The sequence below is a fragment of the Convolutriloba macropyga genome, chromosome 6, assembly GCF_964194025.1.
Source record: "Convolutriloba macropyga chromosome 6, txConMacr16.3, whole genome shotgun sequence".
Lineage (NCBI taxonomy): Eukaryota > Metazoa > Xenacoelomorpha > Acoela > Convolutidae > Convolutriloba > Convolutriloba macropyga.
The window spans coordinates 47077279-47092765 of NC_134473.1; positions in this window are offsets into that span (position 1 = coordinate 47077279).

The following is a 15487-nucleotide window of genomic DNA, read 5'->3' on the forward strand; positions in this document are numbered from 1 at the left end:
GAACATCTTTTCTTACACAAACCTCGATCAAAACAAACGGGAGTCCAGCCAGGTGGGGTGTTGGAGTTGGGAGACTATAACCCCCAGACACTATAACGTTAAGCGTAAGAAATAATTTCAGATAGCTAATTTAATCAATATGGCTCGAAATTAGTGAATCTCTGAAAGGTAAATGTTTGGTGAATATTTCGTACAATCCAAGTAAAAATCTTTCCGATTTTTTCTTGAACGAGTTGAGTGCTGAAGTATCTAATGCATATTCATTAACAGACAATCTTCTTCTATTTGGTGACTACAACCTTGACCAATACCAAAAAAAAGAGAAAGAATTACGTGATAACTTTACATCTGGTCTGACACTTAACCGAACAAAGGTAGACACCATCACTTGCATCAGCAAAACTAATCAATCGCTTATCGATCGCTGCTTCATGACAAAAAATCAATTTCTAGAATTCCAAGAACATCAAAAAATTAAATGCAGAAAAACATCATTTGTACCATCAATACAATTTTTCTCAAAACTACGATGTTTTCGACGAGATCAAAAAATGCCGTAACCTAGTGAACCGAAAATGCGAGATGCGCATCACAAATAATCTGTTGATTTTTTTACGCAATGTGGAACATCGAAGCAGAAATGGAATTTCATCAATAAAAATTAAGAAACCACAAACAAGGTTTTAATGTGTCTGAAAACAAAACTGACGGAGCCACGACCGTTGACAAAAAAGCAATCTTCATGGCATCTAATAAATCTTTTGCTGAAATGGGCAAATTTTTTGGTGATTTCGTTCCTCTCAATATCCATAAGTTGGACCACTGTTCTGAAAATTTCAATATTAGAGTATTGACTTCTCTAGAAATCTACAAAACATTGACAGTTTAGAAAACAGCAAATCACCGGGTCCAGGATTTGTCCATGCGTGGGCTTAAAAGGCGGCAAAATATGCAATTGATACTCATCTGCATTTTTTTCCAATGAATGTATTCAAAACAGTGTCTTTCCAACTGTTCTAAAATATGCATTTGTCACAATGATTCACAAAAAGAGGATCAACAACACAAATGTGCAACTATCGACCAATTTCGGTCACACCCAAATGTGCAACTATCGACCAATTTCGGGCACACCCATTTACTCAAGTTTTTTGAGTAGCTTCTCTTTTTCCAAGTGATGAATCACATTAACAAAAATAATCTGTTGAATAAAGAGCATTGTGGATTTCAGAACAAAAGAATCTCCAACAGATTCAGTCTTGTTTTTCACTGAGACTGTAATAGAAAATCTTGAAAATTGAAGAAAAATCACAAGGCATCAAAATAGGCACCGAGGTCTCAGAACTCATTTTTGTTGATCATGGAGTACCGCAAGGCACAGTATTAGGACCCCTAAATAATTTTTATACGTTAATGATTTTTCACAAAAAATTAAAGGTGACTTTGAGTTTGTTCAATTTGCAGACGATACTTGTATTTTATGTCAAAATGAACCAGGAAAAACAATTGCAACAAAAATTAAAAATTTAATATTGAAAGCGTGCAGTTACTTGAAGGAAAATCAACTCACTTTGAATGCTAATAAAACAGAACTACATTATTTTTCTCTCAGGGACGAATTATAACCAAAAGTTAATTTAAACGGAAATTTAATAACATCTGCTGAGAGTTGCCGTTGTCTAGGAATACACGTCGACTCAAAATTGACAATTGAAGCACATCTAAATGTGTTTTTAAAACAAATGGCGGCCGCCATTTGATCACTATATCTGGTAAGAAACCATATACCTTTGGAAGTAAGTCTGCAAGTTTTCAAATCTTTAGTCCTGTCTCATTTGCCATTCAGTGGAGTTTATTTGCAAACATTGTTATCAAAAAACATCCGGCGTATAAATTGACAGATTATTTGGAGCACAAAAGTGTGTTATATGTGTCGTAAATTCGATCATGGTCGTGATATCCTTCTCAAATTGCTTGTCCTACCAGCTGAATTAATTATTTCAAAGTTTAATATTTTGAAACTCCACAGAGGCTTGAATCGGAGGATAGTATCAGAAACATTTAAAAAATGTGCAAGCTGCCAACAGTTAAAACAAAACAAACGGACAACACAGCTGATAATAAGAACGCAAAAGTATGCTAAGCAGAGTAAAAAGATCTTTGATTTTGAAGAGCATACAAAAAAAGGAATAAGTCATCCCTTAACGCAAGAGTGACGGAGAACAAAACTTTTTTCAAAAGAACTTTAACAGAGATTTTGCAACGTCAGCACGAAAAACTTCAAATAGATAGACAGTTAGGATCTTTTGCGTCTTTTGTATATATAGTGGAACGAACAGCTTAATGGGTAACATCAATTCTTAAAAAGAAAATTAATTATTTTGATTTTCATAAAATTTTGATTTTTTCAATAGATATTCCTGATCATTTTGAAGGCATGTAAACATTATCTTTTTGAATATATTATTAATTTTGCATGTTTGAAAAAAAAATCATTCTCAATAAAATGACAAAACTTCAGATTGAAATGCAATGATGGCAACTTCTTCAGGCCTATGCCCTTAATTCGGGGCTCCTTCTTCCCGACTAATACCTATCTTTTGCTTTGGTCTGTTAGGCTTGGCCTTTTTGAAAGTTTTCTGTTCTGATCACTCACGTCGATACCTATTTTTGTGTTTTTTTTTCAATGTCACCCTAATGCAGCCCGTGCGGCGCATGAACTACGCCAAAACTACTTTTATTTCCTCGCTCTTAATCTTGCCTAGAAACACTTTTAGACCAAAATATTTTCAGATCAAGGATGGTAAATTCAATTGACTTTTCAGTTTCTTCGATTTCTGCAAGGAAATAGACTCTAAAAGCTTCATTTTTTTAAATTCTTGTTCTGGTTTTTTTATCAGTTTAAAAATTTTTTAAACTTATGGCCTAATGTTCTGAAACTAAAAATTTTTTTAACATTTTTTGGTGACTTTGCTTAAATTTTGATCAATCTTTGTTAAAAATGGAAAAAAATTGTCAAGGATTCCTCTTTTGTCTTAAATTCAAAAATAATAGGGAAATAGTTGGCAAATTGTTTGAAGCTACTGATTTTGCTAAATTTTCAGCAAAATTTTTAAAAATCTCTTTTCTTTTTTTCCCTGACAAATGGCAATAAATATGACCTCTTTGTCCAATTTAGCAGGTAGTGCAGACATAAAAAATGCTAACACAATCTTTGTTTGCTCAGGTTAGGGCTTATTTTACCTCCGGATCGCAAAACGTTTTTTTGAAATTAACTTTTTTGCGGTTATTCGCTAAATTACCGATGCCTTTAAATAAATTCATAGTTCATTTTTGATATATAATGATTTCCGTTTGCCAAAAAAAAACACAACGCAACGTTTTAAAAAGATTAACAACCGCGCAGCGATACGAATGCCAGTTTTAGTCACAACGATGATTTTTCACTGAAAAAGGATTCGGATTAAAATTTGGATCCGCCCTTCGTAAAAGAGTTCTGCAGTTTTTTCTTCCCAATAACATGAAAGTTTGATTTATTTTGAAAGTTAAATTAAGACGATTTGTATTAAAATATTGAGTTTTAAATGAATAAATACTGTTTTTTATGAAGCGCCGGAATTCTTGAGTTTTACTATCATTTGATGTTATTTTCGTAGTCTAATAACAGAATCTAATTAATAAAATGTTTTATTTGGTGTCGACTGAGCTATTAAGGAAACTATCTAACGCTCCCAGTTTATACATAATGCTTTTTAGTTAAATTAAAGGGTTATATATCCAAAATTTATCAGTTGTTTTTGAAAATATTTTTTTTTGGGCCAAATTAGCTATTTCGGCTACGTTTGGAACGTTTTCATTTGTCTTAATGCAGAATCAACAAGAAGAAGAGCTAAATATTCTATCTGTGGAATTTTATAATTAAGAAAATATTCTGGCCGTAATTGCGGGCTCTATAGTTTTTTAAATTTACATTAGCTTTTTTGTTTGTGTTAGTAACAGAACAGAATGACTTCAAATCAAACTTCATTTGTTAACAAAATAATTTACAATCAGATAAAAACCAATAAACTCTCATGATAATATCTTGCGAATGCAGATAATTTTTTTGGCTTCAACACCGTTTGTGTAAAATTGTTTGTGAAATTAGAAATCTGCCTGTACTCGTTGTTAACTTGTAACCTCTCGGCTTAGTCTCTCTAATGATATTTCCAGTTGACTTCCTGAGAAGTAGACAGATCATCTATTCACGTTTTTTCAATTTAAGAGCTGGCAGTTCTTATCTCTTGCGGTTTTAAAATATTTGGTTTAAAAAAGGTTTTTCGAGAACTGTCATTTTCAATCTTATTTCAGCCACGTTTTAGCATAGTGTCGACAACAAGAAGTCGCATTCTTTATCAAGTGAATTCAATTTTAGTTTTCATTGCTGTTTTATTATTTGAAAAATGGTTTAAGCGTTGATACTGCGGGTTTTTTTTATAACTTTTTAAAAAAATTCGGCAATATGAGGTTCTCATTCGCTGTTTTCTCCTATCGTTACTTGATTGGCACTTTTATGAGGCGTCGCATTATTGGCTTTGAAAGAAGGTGAAATTATTTTTTTACAATTTTTCAATGACAGATATTGATTTGACAGATATTGATTTCATAGGCTTTGACACCGTTTTCTGCCAAAATTAAATCGACTTTTTCATTTTTGCTTGTATTTGACCGTTTTGTAGTCGTCTGACATGGTGGATTACGACAGGTTTTTTTAGAATTTCTAAATTGTTTTGTGAGAAACTTTAAGTTGAACCCTTGTATGATTTCAGTTGATAGCTATTGCCTTTCAAGTCTTTGATATTTTTTCAAAAAGTGTAAACACATTTCTAAGTTTGCCTTTTTGTTTTTCGTCTTTTTGTTAGTTCTTCTCAACAGGTCCCAAATATTTTCTGGTGAAAAGTGAGTCACTTTTTAGTTTAATTTTTATCTGCTGCTATTTTGACTCTTTCTTTAATAAAAAAATTAGATGGATAATGGGCAATGCTTGTTGTTTTCATTTGATTTTGCTGCTCGGTTTGTCTCTGTCTCTCCCTTATGTCAGAAATCGTTGGTCCGCTAATGTGTTGTTGTTTCTTTGTATAGTGGTTGGAGATTAAAGTGGTTTCAATAATGTGTACATCAATTTTGTTTGAAAAATAAATGCTTTTTTGAAAGTTTTCTATCTCTTCCTTATTTATTGATGGACAAATAAGTCAAAAAATTTTTTGAGCGTGATCGGAAGATTATGTGCGAACGCACATTTTTGAGCCTCCTTGTTTTGAAACGTGAAATCATTAAAAAAAATGCAATTTAAAAACACAGAAAAGAAGAACTTTAGAATGAGGGTGATTTAGGCTCAAAGCACGTCCCAATGACTATTATAATATACTTTTTTAATATACTAGCACTCAACACAAAACAGTTTTTGTCTATTATTGACTGAATAAATAGTTGAGCATGAAGTTTCAGCCAAACCAAAGAGGATAGGAACAATGAAGAAAAAAATGAAACCCTTTTGTCGAATTTTTGGAAAGCAATACATGCACTCTAGACGCCAGTTGATGAGACTGAATTTTTAATTTTTACTGCTTTTAGTATCAATTCTCCATATAAAAAATACAAGAAACAAACAACTGCATTGTCTTTTTTATCAGCTGGACGAAACGATGCAACAATAGCAATTTAAAAACATAAGAGGAGAGATTTGGCAAGAGAAGACTTTGTGTACGAGAAACTGTGAGCTAGTGAGCAACGCTTTTAAGAAAATCCGCAAATTGGCAAAAGCTTCTTTCATTTTCCTTTTTTGACTAAATATGTTTTGTAAAAATATCTTTTTGCACAAAATTAGCTTTTTTCTATTTTTTTTACTGGCAACTTTTTTTTCTTAGTAAGAATGAAGTATTGATTAGTTTGAGGAGAAAAAGGCGCAAAAAGAAATTCTTTAAGAAATCTGTTAAGCTAGATTTTTTTCGTACAAAATGAGCCTAAACGTTCATCATGTAAAAACAAGTTAACAACTTTGATCGCAATTTTATTTAAATTAAGCACTTTCTGTGGAAACCATCATGTAAATTGAAGCCTAATAAACTTTTGACCAATGCTAATAATCAATTACTCTAATGAAAACCCACAATTTAGAACACTTTGCTCTAAATGTTGAGTTACCGGTTTATGCTTTTTCTCTGAATTTTTCAACGTTCACCTCAATATTATGAGTTCAGTGCGTGATATTTCGGAGCAAAATTTAGTTAGTATGTATGAGCGGACCTAAAAAACTGCCACAGAATTCCTGTATTTCAATTCAAAGTAACTTCATTTCACAAACACAACAAATAAGCTATAAACAAATGAGAATGGACTTGGATTATCACTACAGCAATATCAGAATAGCCATAGGTGAACATTCTGTTCAGATTGTCATGACTGCTGTACATCTGAGGAATTTTCACACCTTAGACGTGCTTTCTTGTCCCAGTTTCAATTCAAATTATCCGGCAAATTTAATCTCTATTTGAACTCATAACTATCAAAAAGTTTCAACTGATCTTAGTGATTGCTATTAATCGCTATTTTTTCAGGAAACAACTCCAATGAGGAAATAAATAGGGGCAATAAATAAACGAGGCAATTTAAAGATTCGACGCCATTTGGTGAATGAAACTGCATAATACAATTTTAAAAGAGTTAAAAAACAGATATTTCAAAAATTACTTTACATAAGCTAAAATGCTTTAACTATGTCAAACTATCTCGAAAGTCGCAGTCATAAAACCTTTCAAATTCAATGAAGTTCAGTTATCTTTTGCTCTTGATGCAATTTAAATAAAAAATTTTCCATATCGAAAAAATCACAAAAAATGGTCACAAAAAAAAATTCGATGTGTTTTTCAAAACAATTATACTAAACGTTGCATCAATCTGCTTTCAATAAACGATTATGGAAAAAACACACACATAAAAGAAAGATCGGTCTAATTAAGGTTTTTTAAAAAAGGGAACTAGTTAACAGCAATAGCAACTCATTCAGAAAATACGGTACACAAGGAATTTATCTTTTTTATCTTTTTTTATTTTCCCAAAAACAAATAACGATAGTTCTTTTTGCAAACTAAACCTGCCAGGATTAGAAAAGTTATTAATCGAGTCAGAGGCCAGAGGTATTAAAGCAAAAAGCCCCCAATGGTCCCGATATCTGAAAACCCAACAGTCGGGTTTTAAATGTTTGTCTTTGAAAGTTTGTTTTGAAGATTATCTCAAAGCAAAACGCATCGGTGACCATCATGCAGGTATAGAAGATAACAGCAAAAAAACTTCTTTTTGGATTTGTACACAGCAATGCTTAAAATTTATTCTAAGTACTACATCAAATTATTATTTAAAAAAATAAGAGCTCAACAAAAAAATTAAAACTGAAAAATTAAAAATGTAAGATGATTGTTTCCTCATAAATGCAAGATCTGATGTGTTCTTTTTCCAAACAAAGTATTTAACCTTTGCAGATGTAAAAGAACAAAAAAAACATTATTATTTGAAAAATGTACAAAAACGTAACTGATATTCTCACTTAATCTCTGCCACCAAATAGTAACCTTTTTAAAGCTTCTTTTATATAATCATGGAACTTTGTATGCTTAGTGTGCCAAAAGGTTTTTAGCATCGTTATGAATTAATCAAAACTGTTTTTCAACAAACTCTTTTTTATACTTTCAATATATTTTACTTTTGAGAACAGATATCAACAAATCCATGTACGGAATAATAAAAATAACAGCTTAAGATTATTCAAAATTTTTCTCATTTGTCCTCAATATTGAAAAATTTGAGCATGCGTTACTATTTACTGTGAAAAATACCGATGTCCAAAATGCAAAACTAAAACTCTCAAAGCTTTATCATTTTTTAATTACTAAGTATGTCACACTTTTCGACAATTTTCACTAACTTTTGAACTGAAAATTTTTTTATCAAAGCGACTTTCCACTTGGTAGGTAAATTTGTTCTGCTCAACGTCAATTTGGAGACTTCTTAAAAAAACTCGATAAAGGCTTATGATGGCTTATAAAACTGGCTTATAAAGGATTTGGCATGATTGTGATTCAGCCAAAGTGTAGGATTTTTTGGGGAATCTTGATAACTGTTATTTTGTTAATTTGTTTCTTGTTCCCCAAAGCAACTCTGAAAATGATTATATTCGGAAAGCTTTTGATAAGGAATAATGATCTCATAACAACTTAGCTCTACTTCTTGAAACGACTTATAGAAATAAAATAATTGAGCAAATTAAACGTTAAAAACACGTCACATACAATTTAAAATTGTTGCATAAAAAGAACCCTGAAAACCTATGTACTAATCAAGTAGAAAGATGGGTCATTGCTGATTTCGAATCTCGAAAACATTAAGTGAAACAAAAAACGGATTTGGAAAGCGCCAAAGCACGTGGTAAACAGTCTCCGTAAGATTCAGGAAGGTCATTAGACGCAAATTGGTTGGAGAAAAGATCAACGGAAACGTGAAAAATTATATTCTCAGAAGTTGACCGTGACGAAAAACTCTGGCTGTTCGTTAATCAATTTTTTTAGACCCTTTTTTGCCGCCTTGACTCTTCAAAAGACATAATAGGCAGAAAATCACTTTTTTCTCCTTCTGCTCTTGAGAATTGATCACTAATTCCAAGTAAACTTCAACAAAGTTATGGAAATAACACACAATATCAAAAACCTCAATCCATTCAAAATCTTTTTCTCCATCCCATCATTATCTTTTCCCCCATCCTTCAAATTTTTCTCCCTCACCTCTTTCAAAAGCTTTTTTCCCATCCCATGAATAAAAACGAAGTTTTTCTTTCAACCTCATGTCATACTTATACTACTGCTATTAATATATATATATATATATATATATATATATATATATATATAATATATATATATATATATATATATATATATAAATATTAAAAACATACGAACACAGATTTCGCAACAGAAGACTTTTTGTTCGAGAAACTGTGAGCCAAGGAACAACGCTTTTAAGAAATCCAGCAAATTCGCAAAAACTTCTTTCGTTTTCCTTTCTCGACTTATTATGTTTTGTAGAAGAATCTTTTTGCACAAAATTAGCTTTTTTCTGTTTTTGTTGTGACTGGCAACTTTTTTTTCTTAGTAAGATTGAAGTATTGATTAGTTTGAGAAGAAAAAGACGCAGAAAAGAACTGTTTAAGAAATCTGTTGAGCGAGATTTTTTTTCACCAAACGAGCCTAAACGTTCATTTTTGCAATAGCTTAAAAATCTACCAAAGAAACAAAAAACAAGTTCACAATTTTGATGGCAATTTTTTATGAAATTAAGTAATTTTCTGTCGATAACCATCATGTAAAGCGAAACTCAATAAAGCTTTAAGAAATGCTGATAACTAATTACTCTAGCAAAACCCCACAATTTAAAGCACATGGTTTTAAATGTTGAGTTTTAACAGTTTATGCTTTTTCTCTGAATTTTTCAACGTTCACCTGATTATTATGAGTTCAGTGCGTGATATTTGGGAACAAATTTTAGTTAGTATGTATGAGCGGACCTAAAAAACTGTCACAGAATTAGTGCATTTCAATTCAAAGGAACTTCATTTCACAAACACATAAAATAAGCTATTAACGCATGAGAATGGATTTGGAATATCTTTATAGCAATATCTGAGTAACCATTGGTGAACATTCTGTTCAGATTGTCATCACTGTTGTACATCTGAGGAATTGTCACACCTTATACGTGCTTTCTAGTCCCAGTTTTAATTCAAGCAATTTTTTTATCCGGCAATTTTAATCTCTATTTGAACTCAAAACTATCAAAAAGTTTCAACTGATCTTAATGATCGCTATTAACCGCTATTTTTTCAGGAAACAGCTCCAATGACGAAATAAATAGAGGCAATAAATAAACAAAGCAATTTAAAGATTCGACACCCTTTGGAGAATTAAACTTCATAATACAATTTTAAAAGATTTAAAAAATAGATATTTCAAAAAATTTTTTACATAAACTAGAATGCCTTAACTATGTCGAACTATCTCGAAAAACGCTATCATAAAACTTTTCAACTTCAATGAATTTCAGCTATCTTTTGCTATTGATGCAATTTAAATAAAAAACTGTCAATATCAGAATCATCACAAAAATGGTCACAAGAACAAAATTCGATATTTTTCGAAACATTTATGTTAAACGTTGCATCAATCTGCTTTTAATAAACGATTATGGAAAAAACAAACACATGAAAGAAAGATCAGTCTATTTAATTTTTTTTAAAAATGGAACTAATTAATAGCAATAGCATCTCAATCACAATATCCGGTACACGAGGAATTTATGTTTTTTGAAATAGCTTAAAAATCTTCCAAAGAAACAAAAAACAAGTTTACTCTTTCGATCGCAATTTTATATAAATTGAGCATTTTCTGTGGAAACCATGATGTATAATGAAGCCTAAAAAACTTTTGACCAATATCAATAATCAATGACTCTAATGAAAACCCACAATTTAAAACACATGGTTCTAAACGTTGAGTTTTATCGGTTTATGCTCTTTCTCTAAATTCCTCAATGTTCACCTGAAAATTATGAGTTCAGTGCGTAAATTTTGTGAACAAAGTTACGATTTATGAGCGGACCTAAAAAACTGCCACAGAAGTAATGCATTTCAATTCAAAGAAACTTCATTTCACAAACACATGAAAAAGATATAAACGCATGAGAATGGATTTGGAATATCTTTATAGCAATATCTGAGTAGCCCATAGGTTAACATTCTATTGAGATTGTCATGACTGCTGTACATCCTAGGAATTTTCACATCTTATACGTGCTTTCTAGTCCCAGTTTCAATTCAAAGTATCCGGCAATTTTAATCTCTATTTGAACTCAAAACTGTCAAAAAGTTTCAACTGATCTTAATGATCGCTATTAATCGCTATTTTATCAGGAAACAACTCCAATGACGAAATAAATAGAGGCAATAAATAAGAAAAAGCAATTTAAAGATTCGACGCCGTTTGGAGAATTAAACTTCATAATACAATTTTAAAAGATTTAAAAAATAGATATTTCAAAAATTTCTTTACATAGCTAAAATGCCTTAACTATGTCGAACTATCTCGAAACACGGTATCATAAAACCTTTCAATTTTATTGAACTTCAGTTATTTTTTGCTATTGATGCAATTAGGATAAAAAGTTGTCCATATCAGAATCATCACAAATAATGGTCACAAGAACAAAATTCGATATGTTTTTTGAAACATTTATGTTAAACGTTGCATCAATCTGCTTTCAAAAAACGATTATGGAAAAAACAAACACATGAAAGAAAGATCAATCTAATTAATTTTTTTAAAAAAGGGAACTAGTTAATAGCATTAGCAACTCATTCAGAATATCCGGTACACGAGGAATTTATTTTTTTTGAAATAGCTTAAAAATCTTCCAAAGAAACAAAAAACAAGTTTACAATTTCGATCGCAACTTTAAAAAAATTAAGCATTTTTCTGAGGAAACCATGATGTAAAATGAAGCCTAAACAAACTTTTGACCAATATCAATAATCAATGACTCTAATGAAAACCCACAATTTAAAACACATGGTTCTAAACGTCGAGTTTTATCGGTTTATGCTCTTTCTCTAAATTCTTCAATGTTCACCTGAATATTATGAGTTCAGTGCGTATATTTTGTGAACAAATTTTAGTTAAGATTTATGAGGGGACCTAAAAAACTGCCACAGAAGTACTGCATTTCAATTCAAAGAAACTTCATTTCACAAATGCAACAAATAAGCTATAAACAAATGAGAATGGACTTGGATTATCACTACAGCAATATCAGAATAGCCATAGGTGAACATTCTGTTCAGATTGTCATGACTGCTGTACATCTGAGGAATTTTCACACCTTATACGTGCTTTCTAGACCCAGTTTCAATTCAAAGTATCCGGCAATTTTAATCTCTATTTGAACTCAAAACTATCAAAAAGTTTCAACTGATCTTAAAGATCGCTTTTAATCGCTATTTTATCAGGAAACAACTCCAATGACGAAATAAATAGAGGCAATAAATAAGAAAAAGCAATTTAAAGATTCGACGCCGTTTGGAGAATTAAACTTCATAATACAATTTTAAAAGATTTAAAAAATAGATATTTCAAAAATTTCTTTACATAGCTAAAATGCCTTAACTATGTCGAACTATCTCGAAACACGGTATCATAAAACCTTTCAATTTTATTGAACTTCAGTTATTTTTTGCTATTGATGCAATTAGGATAAAAAGTTGTCCATATCAGAATCATCACAAATAATGGTCACAAGAACAAAATTCGATATGTTTTTTGAAACATTTATGTTAAACGTTGCATCAATCTGCTTTCAAAAAACGATTATGGAAAAAACAAACACATGAAAGAAAGATCAATCTAATTAATTTTTTTAAAAAAGGGAACTAGTTAATAGCATTAGCAACTCATTCAGAATATCCGGTACACGAGGAATTTATTTTTTTTGAAATAGCTTAAAAATCTTCCAAAGAAACAAAAAACAAGTTTACAATTTCGATCGCAACTTTAAAAAAATTAAGCATTTTTCTGAGGAAACCATGATGTAAAATGAAGCCTAAACAAACTTTTGACCAATATCAATAATCAATGACTCTAATGAAAACCCACAATTTAAAACACATGGTTCTAAACGTCGAGTTTTATCGGTTTATGCTCTTTCTCTAAATTCTTCAATGTTCACCTGAATATTATGAGTTCAGTGCGTATATTTTGTGAACAAATTTTAGTTAAGATTTATGAGGGGACCTAAAAAACTGCCACAGAAGTACTGCATTTCAATTCAAAGAAACTTCATTTCACAAATACAACAAATAAGCTATAAACAAATGAGAATGGACTTGGATTATCACTACAGCAATATCAGAATAGCCATAGGTGAACATTCTGTTCAGATTGTCATGACTGCTGTACATCTGAGGAATTTTCACACCTTATACGTGCTTTCTAGTCCCAGTTTCAATTCAAAGTATCCGGCAATTTTAATCTCTATTTGAACTCAAAACTATCAAAAAGTTTCAACTGATTTTAAAGATCGCTTTTAATCGCTATTTTATCAGGAAACAACTCCAATGACGAAATAAATAGAGGCAATAAATAAGAAAAAGCAATTTAAAGATTCGACGCCGTTTGGAGAATTAAACTTCACAATACAATTTTAAAAGATTTAAAAAATAGAGATTTCAAAAATTTCTTTACATAGCTAAAATGCCTTAACTATGTCGAACTATCTCGAAACACGGTATCATAAAACCTTTCAATTTTATTGAACTTCAGTTATTTTTTGCTATTGATGCAATTAGGATAAAAAGTTGTCCATATCAGAATCATCACAAATAATGGTCACAAGAACAAAATTCGATATGTTTTTTGAAACATTTATGTTAAACGTTGCATCAATCTGCTTTCAAAAAACGATTATGGAAAAAACAAACACATGAAAGAAAGATCAATCTAATTAATTTTTTTAAAAAAGGGAACTAGTTAATAGCATTAGCAACTCATTCAGAATATCCGGTACACGAGGAATTTATTTTTTTTGAAATAGCTTAAAAATCTTCCAAAGAAACAAAAAACAAGTTTACAATTTCGATCGCAACTTTTAAAAAATTAAGCATTTTTCTGAGGAAACCATGATGTAAAATGAAGCCTAAACAAACTTTTGACCAATATCAATAATCAATGACTCTAATGAAAACCCACAATTTAAAACACATGGTTCTAAACGTTGAGTTTTATCGGTTTATGCTCTTTCTCTAAATTCTTCAATGTTCACCTGAATATTATGAGTTCAGTGCGTATATTTTGTGAACAAATATTAGTTAAAATTTATGAGGGGACCTAAAAAACTGCCACAGAAGTACTGCATTTCAATTCAAAGAAACTTCATTTCACAAATACAACAAATAAGCTATAAACAAATGAGAATGGACTTGGATTATCACTACAGCAATATCAGAATAGCCATAGGTGAACATTCTGTTCAGATTGTCATGACTGCTGTACATTTGAGGAATTTTCACACCTTATACGTGCTTTCTAGTCCCAGTTTCAATTCAAAGTATCCGGCAATTTTAATCTCTATTTGAACTCAAAACTGTCAAAAAGTTTCAACTGATCTTAATGATCGCTATTAATTGCTATTTTTTCAGGAAACAACTCCAATGACAAAATAAATAGAGGCAAAAAATAAAAAAAGCAATTTAAAGATTCGACGCCGTTTGGAGAAATAAACTTCATAATACAATTTTAAAAGATTTAAAAAATAGATATTTCAAAAATTTCTTTACATAGCTAAAATGCCTTAACTATGTCGAACTATCTCGAAACACGGTATCATAAAACCTTTCAATTTTATTGAACTTCAGTTATTTTTTGCTATTGATGCAATTAGGATAAAAAGTTGTCCATATCAGAATCATCACAAATAATGGTCACAAGAACAAAATTCGATATGTTTTTTGAAACATTTATGTTAAACGTTGCATCAATCTGCTTTCAAAAAACGATTATGGAAAAAACAAACACATGAAAGAAAGATCAATCTAATTAATTTTTTTAAAAAAGGGAACTAGTTAAAAGCATTAGCAACTCATTCAGAATATCCGGTACACGAGGAATTTATTTTTTTTGAAATAGCTTAAAAATCTTCCAAAGAAACAAAAAACAAGTTTACAATTTCGATCGCAACTTTAAAAAAATTAAGCATTTTTCTGAGGAAACCATGATGTAAAATGAAGCCTAAACAAACTTTTGACCAATATCAATAATCAATGACTCTAATGAAAACCCACAATTTAAAACACATGGTTCTAAACGTTGAGTTTTATCGGTTTATGCTCTTTCTCTAAATTCTTCAATGTTCACCTGAATATTATGAGTTCAGTGCGTATATTTTGTGAACAAATTTTAGTTAAGATTTATGAGGGGACCTAAAAAACTGCCACAGAAGTACTGCATTTCAATTCAAAGAAACTTCATTTCACAAATACAACAAATAAGCTATAAACAAATGAGAATGGACTTGGATTATCACTACAGCAATATCAGAATAGCCATAGGTGAACATTCTGTTCAGATTGTCATGACTGCTGTACATCTGAGGAATTTTCACACCTTATACGTGCTTTCTAGTCCCAGTTTCAATTCAAAGTATCCGGCAATTTTAATCTCTATTTGAACTCAAAACTATCAAAAAGTTTCAACTGATCTTAAAGATCGCTTTTAATCGCTATTTTATCAGGAAACAACTCCAATGACGAAATAAATAGAGGCAATAAATAAGAAAAAGCAATTTAAAGATTCGACGCCGTTTGGAGAATTAAACTTCATAATACAATTTTAAAAGATTTAAAAAATAGATATTT